Consider the following 16,868-nt stretch of genomic DNA (forward strand, 5'->3'; position numbering starts at 1 on the left):
TTGTGGTTTTCTATTGCAGACGGTTTCTCAGACAACACCATCGGAGATGAACTCAAACAACCCACATGGTTTCTAGAAACTAGGCGTGTTAGTTCAATGAACAATCACACACGACTTCCGCCCGACAAATGTTTGTGTTAGGCCACCTTGCACAAACATTTCCACATAAAAATTGTGTGTGATATACATATGAACAAGAACATTTTTCTAGGATTCACTGTGTGGGATGTACATATGAACTGAAACGATTGGGATTTTTATAATTGTCTTCGATGGCTTGCCCGATTGCACACGAGCTCTTTTTGCCCCGCGTGTGTGACCGGAGGACCTATCACCGACGGTTTCTGGATCATGTGGGAAGGACGCCCTATTGCACACACATGCAAGGCGACGGTTTAAAACTCTGTAGCGGGAAGGGGGTAAATTTTTTTGTATAGCACGTCTTTGCACCAATGAAAGTTGAATAAACACTCAGCGACGGTACTATGCTGGTCTTAGGCTAGACTGTACTAGAGACGCGAGCCTAGAATACTAACAAAACCATAGCGCTGCACGTAAACAAGGAAGAAGCACATCTGAATCTCTTCTTTTTACGCTCTTGTTTTCACCTTTTTTTCAACGTTTTTTTTCACTTTTTCCTTCTTTTTTGCTCAGCAACAATTTTTTTTCCATTTTTTACAAATGGTCTAAAAGCTGCCTAGCCAGAATTTTCCACACTTCGTTTTTTAGTTTGGAACTATTTCTCTTCTGCGGGAGACACCAAAGTTGGGAGTCCAGCTTAACCATGACACACACTATGGCATGATCTGGAAATCAACAATAGGAAGGGGGATAAGCAACTTAGACTAGTATTGCTGGCAGAGATGTTATCTCGTGGAACTCGGACTGGTGGCGCAGATGAATCTGGTGGAACTTAGACTAGTGGCAGGTATGTGTTGAAGGTGGACTCGGTTGGCGTGATGGCATCGGATTTGTGGTGGTGTATATGGAATCAGATTGCGGTGGATATATGGTGGTCTATATGGACTCAAATTGGCATGATGGTGGAGGATATGTGGTGGTGCATATGGACTCGGATTGACGGCGGATATGCGATGGTGGTATATGGCAGCGACAATGAAGATGGTGCGGTGGCGGCATGACAACCTGTGAATAGAACTCGAAACACGAAAGGGCTAGACGCTAAGACCAGCAACTTGACACACGATGCCGCCACAAATTCAACAAAGCAAAACACTGAAAATATTATGTAAAGGCTCATATTGGTTCGAATATGATGAACTAGCCCTAATTGTTTTTGGCTTTTTCATGGACTAGGTATGAAAACAGATGTGATATAGACTACGAAAAACTAGAAAAATCTCACCAAGCAACCTGGATATCTGATACCACTTGATAGGAGCAAAGTTGTCCCATCGTTCGGTGAGATGGTAGTTATCGTTTTGGTGGAAGTCGACTTTGATGCTGCGACTACGAACGTGCGAGGACGTCACGCCCTAGCAGTCGCTAAACCAACTCCGAGAGGTTATTGACCACGCCAGAGCATGATCAACCTGACCATGAGGGTCTATTTCCTGCATGCAAATAAGAACAAGCAAGAAACTAAGATTGCAATCGGGATATTGCGAATTTAAGAGGAAAGCTTTATTGATCAAAGCAGGGTTCTAAAACGTCTTCGCCTGGTCATTGGACACAAAAGAAGTACACGCATTGCAGTATGGCGAACTTTAATCTAAACAAAACCCAAGTCTAAAACGACACCCTAAGGGTTGTATTTATAGGGATACAGAGGGGAATTTCGTCCACCCTTCGTAAGGTGGGACTAAATTCTGTCCTAAGTCATTTTCCCTATTAATACGGGCTCCAAAAATAGCCTATTAAGTATATTTCAAAATTACATGGGCCTGGCCCAAAAATAAGGTGGCGCAACATCTATATTAAGCAATGGACGAAATTTATGAAAGGCCATGTTCTATATTTCGTCCATGTCCTCGTATGTCATCATGGTGGCTTCAAAGTGCTGAAAAATCCACCGAAAACTCCGTTCTTGTTCCACTTGCGCGTGCCATCCTCTCCATGCTTGATCATGCTCCAATGTTCATCCTTCTTGTCCTTCTTGGGCCATTCATTTGTAAGAAAAATAAATGTATCCAATTTAGGCAGCATGTAGCGAGCCGACCTCAACCGATCAAGCATCTGTGTATCTGTGCCATCCCTGGATCGGTATGCTGGCACACACAGTACATCAATGTATATATCAAAGTGCAATCACATGTATAAATAACATAAAACTGATGTATACCTCATAGGTCTCAGCGGAAATAATCGAACGGGTGTGGAGTCCCATCAACGCCAACGTCAAGTTGAGTGTAGACCGTAACCCTACAACGTAACTCTTACTCGTCGTAGAAATTCCTGCAACATAAGACGTTGTAGCCCTGTAGGTCAGTACATTGAATGTACTGGCAAGTCACATCATAAGAATAACAAACCTATTTGTACATGTAATTTGGCTGGTGGAAAGCTCTAAGTTTAGTTTTTTTTTTGCATAAAGCTAGTTTTTCCCTAGAATAAAAGATTTTATTCTACTACTACAAGATAGCATAGGATGAGTTGGCAAACCCAACTCAATCCATTCCCAAAGTTTCATTTAAAACCCAACTGTTTAAATTAAGGGTGATGAGATCTCCCGACATTTCCACTACTAGATGCTCAAGTTGTCCGTAACCGGGGACACGGCTAATCAATTAGGTTTTAACACTCTGCAGAGGTTTGCGTACTTTTCCCCACAAGACTCGATCGCCTCCCTTGAAGTTCCCGCACTTCCTTGCATTTGAGAACAGGATGACCGAGACATAGTATTTCGAAAGTATTCCCCCTTAACCCATGGATAGGCCGGTACACCTACTCACTCTACATCTGCTAGCCTATCCCGGAAGAGGTCACACTATCTACTCAACTAAGCCAGAGCCCATATTGGCTTGTGGCTGCACACGGAAGCTTCTAGACATGAAAACACGTTCGATCCCTTTGTTCCTGAGCGGACGGACCACTAGTGGTGCGCCACCATGGATTTCCCATGCGTGCCCCACTGTACTTCGCCACCATTCAAACCAGTTTCCGCCCAGGTAGTTCATTAATTATCTTAGGTCTTGTTTACTACATTGTCACTCATACTTTATAATGATCACTCCCCAATCCACGTCTACTTTAGCGAAGCAGTATAATGTAAAACGGTGGTGACAATGTGGTAAGGTTCAGACCTACCTCAATGAACTACTGGGTGCAAAGCATAGCCATTCGGCATAAATTCCTACCATGCAATCCAACCGCAAAGGACTAAGTGCATAAATAAAACATAGGTAATTGAAGAATGGTCAAATGTGAACTTGCCATCTAATAGTTGATGAAGATTATATCGCTCTCAGAATTTTACTTAATAGAACTATTCGTCACTCTCCGATGAAAATCTATAAAGTCAAACATTGCATTCACATAAGAAACCATTTGGGAGAACCAAATAACATGCAACATTAAAGCTCGAAAAATCCAAATGAAAAAACAACATACTTAATTATCACAAAAATATTCCAAGTGCAAAACAACATATGACATGGGTTCAAAAAGTGATGTGAACTATAGTGCATAATAGGCATACTAGTAAAAATATTAATGGACAGATCCTAATGTGTGAAAAATATTGTGAGAATGGTCCAAGTGATAGGGTTGGGCCACGGTGACAAAGTGCAAAAAGAATCAACTCAAACTGAGCTACGGTTTAGGAGATATGACCATTTGAAGTTTGAATTCAAATCTGAATAATTCCAAATTTGAATCCGACAAAATTTTACAAAAATGACTCCACTGGATGGATCTAATCATGACAAAGAATTTGCCGCTGGTTTCATCTAATTTGGATCTACGGTTAAAAAGTTGTGACTACTCGAAGTTCAGGGACTAATATGTGATAAAAGGAACTAAACAATGAAGAAAACATAGCGATCAGGTCCCTGGCCACGTGGCGGCTTGCGGGTGGCTGAGCAGCGTTCGCGGCTTAGGCCAAACGACGGATGTCCGACTATTAACATAATAAAAGACAAATCTACGGCTAACTAAAGAAAACCAACAATCGGTTTAACTAAAAACGTCGGTTTAAACGAACCGCGGTTAACCGATCTAATACCAAATAAAAAGACTAGATGAACGAGCAGGAGGTTCGCTTACTGTGACAACGATGACGAACAGGGACGGCGGCGCTAGCGTCAGGCGGCGGACGGGACGGCGATTGCGGTGGTCCTCGGCGGTGGGGGAGAAGACGAACGGGACCGGCGTGTCGAGGGCTGTCCTGTGGTGGAGGCGGCTTGCGTCGGGGACGTCGGGGTCATGTTGCGCGGGGACGGTGGCTCCGTGCTCCGGCGAGGACGTAGGTCGTCGGGACGGCGGCTCCAGCGAGACCTACACAGTGAGTAGATGTCAACAAGATGCGCATGGTTACACGTATCCAAATGAAGAAGTTTGGAGGCAAGGGTGTGGTCACTGGAGACGTATTTCTCCGGCGGAGTTGGCTCGGCCGGCGAGATGCAAATGAACGGGGCGACAGCTATGAGCGGCCTGGAGTTGTGCGAGACAGCGAGGAAGAAAGAGGAGGCCAGGGGCCTTTTATAGGCGTAGAGAGGGAGTGCGGGGCTGCGGGATAAGCATTATCCCGAGAGGCCTCGCCGGCGGTTGCAGACGAGCGCGCTCGCTGCTCTGTCCCATGTGGCTCGGCGGGAGATTGGAGGCGATGAGGAGCGGGGTCCACCAGTCAGTGGTGGCGGCGGGTAGCGAGCGAGACGGGTCGCGGGGCGGTCGACCGGCGCGGAGGGTCTCGGGCGCGGGAGCAGGCTGCGGCCAAAAGGCCGGCTGGGCCGTGCGGTTCGCTCCTGGGCCGAACCCAGTTTCGGTCGAGGCAGTGCGTGTGTTTTTTAAACAAAACAAAAAACTACAACAGAGGAAAATAAATGAACTTTACATAGGCATATTATATACCAAAATGTTCAGAAAAATCCAAAGAATAAGATGAACTATTTTTCAGGTTCAACTAAATTCCACAAAAAAAATTCATAAAAGTCAAACAGTGCTATTGTTGCATTTAAAATCAATAAAAGTCATTTTTTAAATAGCAAAGTGTTTTCAAATTTATTTTCTCCTATTTTTCTATTGAAGGGAATAATTTTACCCTTATTTCCATTTATTTATTTTTAGGAGAAAAATAATTTGAATAGAAACCCAATAAACTCCCAATTGGATTTGAATTTGGAATCTCAAACAACTTCAAATGGAAAATGAGTTTCAAATAACTTCAAAGTGACTTCCAAATTATTCCTTTGAAACTTCCAACTCTCTTTCTTCGAATTTGAAGAAGTCATTTTATCTTCCCTTATGAACTCATTGAGTTGCTTAAAGTTTCTAAATTTGACATATTTCAAATGGAATTCAAATCATTTTCAAATCCCTTTTTATTTCTTTAAATGGAAGAAGTCATATTATCTTCACTCTAGGGTCTTGTGATGAGATGACTTTGAATTCATGGAGATTAAAATGCAAGATGATAGTTTTGGGAAAGTCCTTTTATTCCCTCTCATTCAACTTTCAAAAGGTTTAAAATTTTCACTCAATTTCACACAATCAATCACACAACAATCAAACAAACAATCATAATTATTTATTTAATATAACATTCCAAAATTTAGAATTTTGGGATGTTACAAACTACCACCCTTAAAATGAATCTCGTCCTCGATATTCGGAGAGGCTAGAAAGAAGGTTAGGTTTGGGGGGTCTCCTTGAAAATCCATTCATCATGGTGGCCATGAGCTTCATCTCCATCATCTCTGCATGCACCTCCCTCAGGTATTCCTGAGTATAACGAAGTCTGGCTTCAAGTATTTCTCCAATCTGACGTATGGTTTCCATAGCAGCTTCACGAACAGAGTCGGAGAATGTTGCTCGGGGTACTCGAGAAATGAAAAAGTATTGACCCATAGTCTTTGGGCAAATTCCCTTCACACGATGGAGGTGTACCTCCACGTACCAAATTTCAATTCCATTCTCCATGAAACGATAACCCTTGTAGACTACATCTCCTTCAAGATGAATATGCTTCATCTTGTCCTTTAGGATCTTTGGGTAAACCTGATCACTAGTCAGGGTCATGATCGTTTCCGTGCCCTTGAGAAAAGACTCGTAAAGGGTTGTCATCTGCAGGTATAAGATAGAAGGGGTACTCCGGATACCGTATGTATTTCCTTGGGTGAAATGTGGTTTTTTTTAGAAAGGTTTGGGGCAGCTTGTCCATGGGTTCAAGGTTTAAGTCTGAGTGAGATAGTGAGAGAGGCACTCACAATCAACAAACAAGTCATGACACCTCATATGGGATTCCAGACACATCAACTTATATTGCTTCACGAACTATTACAATTCTCATTTCATAACTCAACTCAACATCCCCAATGAAAATAAAAGTGTGCTCCACATTTATTACATGCTTTATTACAATATCAAGATCTCAACTACTCTGCTCAAGCTTTCCTCGGGTCTGAACATTCTCTGGCAAAATGCCCCACTTCCTTGCAACGTAAACAAATGACATCAGACAAATCCAGGGGCTTCCTGGTGTCTATCTTGGTTCCTTGGTTTCTTGGTTTCCTTGCTGGGCATTTGCTAGCATAATGACCTAAATCCTTGCACCTGTAACAAGTGATATGACTCATGTCCTTTTCTGCAGAAATTGGGTTGTTCTGGGGATACATGCTCTTTCTCTTCCTGGACTTCTTCTTTCCGATCAATTCTTCTATCTCTTGTCGATCAAACTCCACTTCTTCTGTCGGGAAGTCTCCCAGATACTCTTGGCTTTGCTTCGTGCAATACAGTGAAAAATGTCCTTTTTCTCCACATGAATAGCAGGCATTGGAGTAAAATCTGTTTATCCCTTCTCCATTAGGGTCGTCAACGTCTTCCATCATCACAGGTTCTTTTAAACTTTCCCTGAGGGCTTCTTTCATTGCTGCCTTCTGCTGCTTGGTAATTTCTTGTACCTTGGGGTAAATATGACACTGGGCAGGGTAGTGCGTAGTTCCTTCACACAAGAAACAAGTAACCTGCCTAGTTGGGCATTCTTCAGCTTGGTGATTTCCTTCACAATGAGGGCATCCATCCTTGTGTTCTTCATGGGTGTGTCCTATTTCTCCTCATATCTTGCAGGCACAAGGTTTCTTCATCGGGTTATCACCGTGCTTCCGGATAAGACGGGATCCCAACAGAGTCTTCTTCAATTCCTCCCAAGTTTTTGCTCCATTACATCCTTGTATGGCTTGATGCATTTTCCACCAGGTTGCAACACTTTTTGTAAAGTACTGAAGAGCATATTGAACCTCATACTTCCTTGCAACCAAATTGCTCTCGAAGTGATTCTCCATGTTTTGAATCCATAGCTCCGCCTCCAACTGAGTGATCGGTCTAGAGAATACAAGCCCATCTTCATCCATCATCTATTGGGTCCAAGGGTTTTGGGATGAGATACGATAAAGAGGTAGAGGGATACACACAATACAAACAATAGTTTCAAAAATAGGTTTTATTAGTGGCTATCGAAAAACACACCCAAAAAGACAGCTCACAAATCATCGCATCTAACATGAGTATACTACATGGGTTTGGTCTCGTAAAGGTCATATAAATCTTGGAATTCTTCAGTGTCTTCGAATCCTTCGAGTCTTTGACTGTTGTAGCTTCAACTCTTCTAATGCATGATGAAATCCTATTTACTCTGAAGTGGCCATCAATTGTCTAATATCTTGTCCTTCTTGGAGTGGCTTCAGTTCATCCTCCGTATGGTCCAAAGGGAACGGGGTATTGTCTAAAAAGGGAATATTTGATAAAACTCAGAAAAGAAGAGAGGTAAAGGATCTTTTTGAAAATTAAGTTTTAGAGAGATCCTTTCCTAGGGGCTTTCCAGTTTCTAGGGTCACGTCCTACAGTCAATATGTGCTCTGATACCATCTTATAGTGAGCCGACCTCAAACGGTCAAGCCTCTGAGTATCCCTGCCATCCTTGGATCGGTATGCTGGCACACACATTACATCAATGTATATATCAAAGTGCAATCACATGTATAAATAACGTAAAACTGATGTATACCTCATAGGTCTCAGCGGAAACAATCGAACGGGTGTGGAGTCCTATCAACGCCAATGGCAAGTTGAGTGTAGACCGTAACCCTACAACGTAACTCTTACTCGTCGTAGAAATTCCTGCAACATAAGACGTTGTAGCCCTGTAGGACAGTACATTGAATGTACTGGCAAGTCACATCATAAGAATAACGAATCTATTTGTACATGTAATTTGGCTGGTGGAAAGCTCTAAGTTTAGTTTTTTTTGCATAAAGCTAGTTTTTCCCTAGAATAAAAGATTTTATTCTACTACTACAAGATAGCATAGGATGAGTTGGCAAACCCAACTCAATCCATTCCCAAAGTTTCATTTAAAACCCAACTGTTTAAATTAAGGGTGATGAGATCTCCCGACATTTCCACTACTAGATGCTCAAGTTGTCCGTAACCGGGGACACGGCTAATCGATTAGGTTTTAACACTCTGCAGAGGTTTGCGCACTTTTCCCCACAAGACACAATCGCCTCCCTTGAAGTGCTCGCACTTCCTGGCGTTTGAGAACAGGATGACCGAGACATAGTCTTTCGAAAGTATTCCCCCTTAACCCATGGATAGGCCGGTACACCTACTCATTCTACATCTGCTAGCCTATCCCGGAAGAGGTCACACTATCTATTCAACTAAGCCAGAGCCCATATTGGATTGTGGCTGCACACGGAAGCTTCTAGACATGAAAACATGTTCGATCCCTTTGTTCCTGAGCGGACGGGCCACTAGTGGTGCACCACCATGGATTTCTCATGCGTGCCCCACTATACTTCGCCACCATTCAAACCAGTTTCTGCCCATGTAGTTCATTAATTATCTTAGGTCTTGTTTACTACATTGTCACTCATACTTTATAATGATCATTCCCCAATCCACGTCTACTTTAGCGAAGCAGTATAATGTAAAACGGTGGCGATTTTGTGGTAAGGTTCAAACCTACCTCAATGAACTACTGGGTGCAAAGCATAGCCATTCGGCATAAATTCCTACCATGCAATCCAACCGCAAATGACTAAGTGCATAAATAAAACATAGGTAATTAAAGAATGGTTAAATGTGAACTTGCATGGTAATAGTTGATGAAGATTATATCGCTCTCAGAATTTTACTTAATAGAACTATTCGTCACTCTCCGACGAAAATCTATAAAGTCAAACATTGCATTCACATAAGCAACCATTTCAGAGAACCAAATAACATGCAACATTAAAAGACTCGGAAAATCCAAATGAAAACACAACATACTTAACTATCACAAAATATTCCAAGTGCAAAACAACATATGACATGGGTTCAAAAAGTGATACGAACTATAGTGCATAATAGGGATACTAGTCAAAATATTAATGGACATATCCTAGTGTGTGAAAAATATTGTGAGAATGGTCCAAGTGATAGGGTTGGGCTATGGTGACAAAGTGCAAAAAGAATCAACTCAAACTGAGCTACGGTTTAGGAGATATGGCCCTTTGAAGTTTGAATTCAAATCTGAATAATTCCAAATTTGAATCGGACAAATTTTACAAAAATGACTCCACTAGATAGATCTAACCACGACGAAGAATTTGCTGCTGGTTTCATCTAATTTGGATCTACGGTTAAAAAGTTGTGACTACTCGAAGTTCAGGGACTAATCTGTGATAAAGGGGACTAAACAGTGAAGAAAACATAGCGATCAGGTCCCTGGACACATGGCGGCTTGCGGGTGGCTGAGAAGCGTTCGCGGCTTAGGGTAAATGACGGACGTCCGACTATTAACAGAATAAAACAAATCTACGGCTAACTAAAGAAAACCAACAATCGGTTTAACTAAAAACCGTTCGGTTTAAACGAACCACGGTTAACTGATCTAATACCAAATAAAAAGACTAGACGAACGAACAAGAGGTTCGCTTACTGTGACGACAACGACGAAAAAGGACGGCGGCGCTGGCGTCAGGCGGCGGACGGGGCGGCAGCTGCGGTGGTCGTCGGCAGCGGGGTAGAAGACGAACGAGACCGACACGTCGAGGGCTGTCCGGTGGTAGAGGTGGCTCGCGTCGGGGACGTCGGGGTCGTGTTGCGCGGGGATGGTGGCTCCGTGCTCCGGCGAAGACGTAGGTTGTCGGGACAGCGGCTCCGGCGAGACCTAGACAACGAGTAGATGTCAACAAGATGCGCATGGTTACATGTATCCAAATGAAGACGTTTGGAGGCAAGGGTGTGGTCACCAGAGACGTATTTCTCCGGCGGAGTTGGCTCGACCGGGGAGATGCAAATGAACGGGGCGATGGCTGTGAGCGGCCTGGAGTTGTGCGAGACAGCGAGGAAGAAAGAGGAGGTCAGGGGCCTTTTATAGGCGTAGAGAGGGAGCGTGAGGCTGCGGGATAAGCACTATCCCGAGAGGCCTCGCCGGCGGTTGCGGACGAGCGTGCTCGCGGCTCTGTCCTGTGTGGCTCAGCGGGAGGTTGGAGGCGATGGGGAGCGGGGTCCACCAGTCAGTGGCGGCGGCGGGTAGTGAGCGAGACGGGGCGCGGGGCGGTCGACCGGCGCGGAGGCTCTCGGGCGCGGGAGCAGGCTGCAGCCAAAAGGCCGGCTGGGCTGTGCGGTTCGCTCCTAGGCCGAACCCAGTTTCGGTCCAGGCAGTGCGTGTTTTTTTTAACAAAATGAAAAACTACAACAGAGGAAAATAAATGAAATTTACATAGGCATATTATATACCAAAATGTTCAGAAAAATCCAAAGAATAAGATGAACTATTTTTCAGGTTCAACTAAATTCCACAAAAAAATCTCATAAAAGTTAAACAATGCTATTGTTGCATTTAAAATCAATAAAAGTCATTTTTAAAATAGCAAAGTGATTTCAAATTTATTTTCTCCTATTTTTCTATTGAAGGGAATCATTTTACCCTTATTTCCATTTATTTATTTTTAAGAGAAAAATAATTTGAATAGAAACCCAAATAACTCCTAGTTGGGTTTGAATTTGGAATCTCAAACAACTTCAAATGGAAAATGAGTTTCAAATAACTTCAAAGTGACTTCCAAATTATTCCTTTGAAACTTCCAAATCTCTTTCTTCGAATTTGAAGAAGTCATATCATTGAGTTGCTTTAAGTTTCTAAATTTGGCATATTTCCAATGGAATTCAAATCATTTTCAAATCCCTTTTTATTTCTTTAAATGGAAGAAGTCATATTATCTTCACTCTAGGGTCTTGTGATGAGATGACTTTGAATTCATGGAAATTAAAATGCAAGATGAAAGTTTTGGGAAAGTCCTTTTATCCCCTCTCATTCAACTTTCAAAAGGTTTTAAATTTTCACTCAATTTCAGACAATCAATCACACAACAATCAAAAAAACAATTATAATTATTTATTTAATATAACATTCCAAAATTTAGAATTTTGGGATGTTACACAACATCATATTCTCATGAAAATTAAATCGTTATCAAGAAATGGAAGTACCTGGTTATTTAATTGGCATGTGCGAATTCTAGTAACTAGTCCAGTATAGGTAGCAGCAGGGGTTGTGGGTGTAACTATAGTAGTGATTTTCTCATCAATACCCCTTCCGCCACTTCTGCTAGAACCCTTTGGCAATTTGATTTCAGAATAGGTTAGTTGAGTGCAACCAGAATCCTGTTTGAGAGTTCACATCCGCCCTAGCTCTTGTTTTCTTGCCTTGTGAGAGCATAAACTCACTTTGTGATTTTACAACAGTAGCCGTTGAGGCGGCGACCAGTTCGTGCTTCCAACTTCGTGCGTGGTTGTGTTGATTGGAAACTAAGAGTGTGGTTGGTCGAGTACTTGTTGCTAGTTGTTGCATTTGTAATACTTGGCTTCAGTCTCATCAGGTTGCACTTGTTATCCTTTACCCAACAACATTGTTGGCTGGGATCGAGGGTTTCTACATCTCCAACGCATCTATAATTTATGAAGTATTCATGCCATGTTTACGACAATTTATATGGCTTTGGTATGATTTGCATGGAACTAACCCGGACTAATGCTGTTTTCAGCAGAACTACCGTGGTGTTGTTTTTTGTGCAGAAATGAAAGTTCTCCAAATGAGCTAAAACTTTTTGACGATTTTTTTGGAACAAAAGAGACCCCCGAAGCTTCATGGGAGGGCCAGAAGAGCCACGAGGAGGGCACAACCCACCAGGGCACGCCTGGTGGGCCTGGCTTGCCCCGGTGGGTTGTTTTCACCTTGAGGCCCATCTTAGCGTGAAACCAATGCCAAAAAATCCTATAAATAGAGAAACCATCAGGGGTTAACCTAAATCAGAAGTTCCGCCGCTGCAATGCTCTGTAGCCACCGAAAACCAATCTAGACCCCGTTCCGGCACCCTGCCAGAGGGGGAATCATCTCCGGTGGCCATCTTCATCATCCCGACGGCCACCATGATGAGGAGGGAGTATTCCACCCTCGGGGCTGAGGGTTTGTACCAGTAGCTATGTGTTTAATCTCTCTCTCTCTCTCTCTCTCTCTCTCGTGTTCTTGAGATGTCACGTTCTTGATGTATCGTGGGCTTTGTTAATATAGTTTGATCATATGGTGTTTTCCCCTCTCTATCTTGTTGTGATGAATTGAGGTTTTCCCTTTGAGATTTCGTTGTTATCGGACTAAACACTTTTATGGATTTGAGAGCACTTGATATATGTCTTGCAGTTGAATACTCGTGGTGACAATGGGGTATCGTATTGATTCACTTGATATATGTTTTGGCACTCAACTCGCGGATTCCCGAGGTGACACTAGGGTAATCTATGCATAGGGGTTGATGCACGTTCTTGTCTTTGTTTCTCCGGTAGAAATCTTGGGGCACTCTTTGAAGTTCTTTGTGTTGGATTGAGTATTATGAATATGAATTTGCTTTGGTGTTATTTTAGTACGAACTCTAGGATAGATCGAACAGAAAGAATAACTTTGTGTTATTTTAGTACGAACTCTTGAATGGATCGAACGAAAAGAATAGGTTTGAGGTGGTTTCGTACCCTACAAATAATTTATTCTTATGTTCTCCGCTAGATAGGAACTTTGGAGTGATTCTTCATCGCACTTTGAGGGATGGTTATATGATCCAATTATATTAGCATTTTTGAGAGATTGCACTAGCGAAAGTACGGACCCTAGGCCTCATTTTCAAGCATTACAATACCGTGTTTGTGCCCGTTTACTATTTGCTACCTTGCTGGTTTTATTTATCCAGATTATAAAAATATATTTCTACCATCCATATTACACTTTTATCACCATCTCTTCGCCGAACTAGTGCACCTATACAATTTTCCATTGTATTGGGTGTGTTGGGGACACAAGAGATTTCTTGTATTTGGTTGCAGGGTCGTTTGAGAGAGACCATTTTCATCCTACACCTCTCACAGATTGATAAACCGTAGGTCATCCACTTGAGGGAAAATTGCTACTGTCCTACAAAACTCTGCGCTTGGAGGCCCAACACGTGTCTACAAGAATAAAGTTGCGTAGTAGACATCAAGCTCTTTTCTGGCACCGTTGCCGGGGAGGTGGGTGCATGAAGGTATATCTTTAGATATTGCAATTGAATCTTTTAGTTTCTTGTTTTATCACTAGTTTGGTTTATAAAAGAAAACTACAAAAAAATGGAATTGAGGTTGCATCATATTATTAATCATCTTTATAATATATTTCTTGAAAATAATGGTTGGGAAAATTGTGCTCAATTGTTAGAAGAAGAAGTCAATAAAATGTTTGGCACAAAATATTTAAATGATGAGAATGATTGAAATGTTGTTAGTATGAATTCTTTGAATACCCATGATGCTAATGATATGCAAACCCATAAGCTTGGGGATGCTATGTTTGATGAATATGATATTTTTAGTCCCCCAAGTTTTGATGAGAAAATTTATTATGATGAAAGTATGCCTCCTATTTATGATGATTATATTGATGAAAGTCAATTTGGAGAGGTCATGACTTTATTTAATGATGGATCCACTATTTTGAAAGAGGTTTCAATTGACTATGATAACAAAGTTGCTATCTATGATGATTATGGTGATGACATGTATGCTATAAAGAATAATGATAACCATGAAACATCTCATCATGATTTTAATTTTCACTCCCATGATAGTTATTTTGTTGAGTTTGCTCCCACTACTATTGATGAGAATAAATTTGCTTATGTGGAGAGTAACAAAATTTCTATGCTTATGCATCATGAGAAGAATGATTTTATGTGATGGTTATATTGTTGAATTCATTCATGACGCTACTGAAAATTATTATGAGAGAGGAACATATGCTTGTATGTATTGCAATAATATCAAGTTTCCTCTCTATGTGTTGAAAATCTTGAAGTTATGCTTGTTTTGCCTTCCTATGATAGTTGATTCTTTTTCCCATAAGTTGTTTGCTCACAAAATCCGTATGCATAGGAAGTGGATTAGACTTAAATGTGCTAGCTTCATGATGCTCTCTTTGTGTTTCATTTCTTATCTTTCATGCAAGCATCATTGAAATGATCATGCCTAGCTTAAAAGGCACTAAAGAAAAGCGCTTGTTGGGAGACAACCCAACACTTTTAGCTACTGTTTTTTATGTGATCACATGATTAGGCTACTGTAGTAATCATGTTTTATTGCTTTCGTTTCAATAAAGTGCCAAGTAAGACCTTTGGGATGTCTTACGGTGATAGTTGATTTGATCTTGTTGAAAAACAGAAACTTTTGCGCTTAGGAAAACAATTCTCATTTTTAACAGAAGCGTGATAAATGCTGATTCTTTTTGCAGAAGATTAATAGACAAATTATCCAGGTTTTCCTATTTTTTCAGAATTTTTGGAGTAGCATAAATATGGTTGGAGTACAGATTACTACAGGCTATTCTGTTTTTGACAGATTCTATTTTCAATGCATAGTTTGCTTGTTTTCTAGTTTCTATGGCTTATATTGCTCAGTATAAATTATGGAAATGATATGCTACAGTAGTCAAGATGGGAATGGGCCGACCCGGACCTGGCCTCGCAGCCCCAAGGTCAATATGTGAGGCCATGGGTCGGCCCATTTCATCAAAAAATTGTGGCCTTGCTGACCCGATGGGTACATGAGGCCGACCCAAAATCTAGCAAATTCACTTTTACAGCTCTACTTGCACAAGCAGTACAATGACAAGATCTAATCTTTCCACATATCTAATTTTGTTTGCTCGCTATATGTCTGATCCATCCACTCTGTTAACGTCAAGGAAAAAAGTCCAAGGGAAAATGCCACACCTTGGGCCGATCTGCTCATTTGAGATATACAGGGATTACGTACATGTGTGCATGGCAAGGAAAAAAATGTAACCTAAACAAACGTCGTATGCCAAAACGGCTGGAGATTTGCTCTAGCTGATTGTTTACCAAATATACAGGAGATCGTATCAAATACTATAGACATAATTTAACAGTTTACTCTGTAGAGTATATACTCCCTCGATCAGACTGGGTCCACCCATCTAACCCATGGGGCAACAAGGTGCCGACTCTGTTAACCCATATATCATTCAAGGCCAACCCACTTGGCCCATTGGCCTCAACTTTTTGGGTCGGGTCAGTGACCCAGCGGGCCGACCCGGCCCATTCCCATCTTGATACAGTAGGCATTGTGTGAGAACAATTATGAATCTTGTCTTTGACAGTACCAAAAGTGAAATGGTTTGCTCTTTATCATACTAACCTATCTCACAAAGTTCCGTTAAGTTTTGTGTGATTGAAGTTTTCAAGTTTTGAGTGAGATATCGATATGAGGAGAATAAGGAGTGACAAGACCCTAAGCTTGGGGATTCCCAAGGCACCCCAAGGTAATATTGAAGGAAGATCCAAGCAACTAAGCTTGGGGATGCCCCGGAAGGCATCCCCACTTTCGTCTCCAACATTATCGGTAACCTCACTTGGAGCTATGTTTTCATTCGTCACATGATATGTGTTTTGCTTGGAGCATCAATTTATTTTGTTAGGATTTGCTTGCTGTTATTTATAATAATGTTTTTCATCTTTTATTTCAATAAAAGTGGCATTGATAACCTTTACTATGCTTATTTTACAAGTCTACATGTTGCTATTTGAAAACAGAAAGTTTACCGCTGTTGCAAAAATTCCCTAGAAAAGTCAGAATGTGATAAAACGTTGAAACTTTTTGCATAATAATCTCTGATAAATTTTCTACAGTGTGGTAGAATTTCATAATGTTTGGAGTTAGGGAAGTATTGATACTCTTGAATTCTTTACAGACTATACTGTTTTGGCAGATTGCTGTTATGTTTGCATTGTTTGCATATGTTTGCTTGTTTAATGATTCTATTTGAGGATAGGAGTATTAAATATCCAGAGGCATTTAGTATGCAATGTTGAATAATAATTTTAGTGATTTGCTACAGTAGAGAATGATAAGGTTTTTGCATTGGTTTATACTAACTTATCTCACGAATTCTTGTTGAGTTTTGTGTGGATGAAGCTTTTGAGATTTAGGAAAACCGTGATATGAGAAGAAATAAGGAGACAGAAAAGCTCAAGCTTGGGGATGCCCAAGGCACCCCAAGATAATATTTCAAGAAGTCTCAAGCATCTAAGCTTGGGGATGCCCCGGTAGGCATCCCATCTTTCTTCATCAACAATTATTGGTTAGTATCGGTTGAGCCTAAGTTTTTG

The 16,868-nt window shown here is 41.4% G+C and overlaps 1 long non-coding RNA gene across 1 annotated transcript; it reads right to left on the bottom strand.

Annotated features, from left to right (window-relative positions):
• Window positions 1-1,670: 1,670 nt before the first annotated feature.
• Window positions 1,671-4,774, bottom strand: LOC123141459 (uncharacterized). Its single transcript, XR_006470302.1, has 3 exons — window positions 4,225-4,774; window positions 2,303-2,415; window positions 1,671-2,228 (listed from the first exon to the last, which is right to left on the bottom strand). It is a non-coding gene; the product is annotated as an uncharacterized lncRNA (long non-coding RNA).
• Window positions 4,775-16,868: the final 12,094 nt, after the last annotated feature.

This window comes from Triticum aestivum, chromosome 6D, assembly GCF_018294505.1.
Source record: "Triticum aestivum cultivar Chinese Spring chromosome 6D, IWGSC CS RefSeq v2.1, whole genome shotgun sequence".
NCBI lineage: Eukaryota > Viridiplantae > Streptophyta > Magnoliopsida > Poales > Poaceae > Triticum > Triticum aestivum.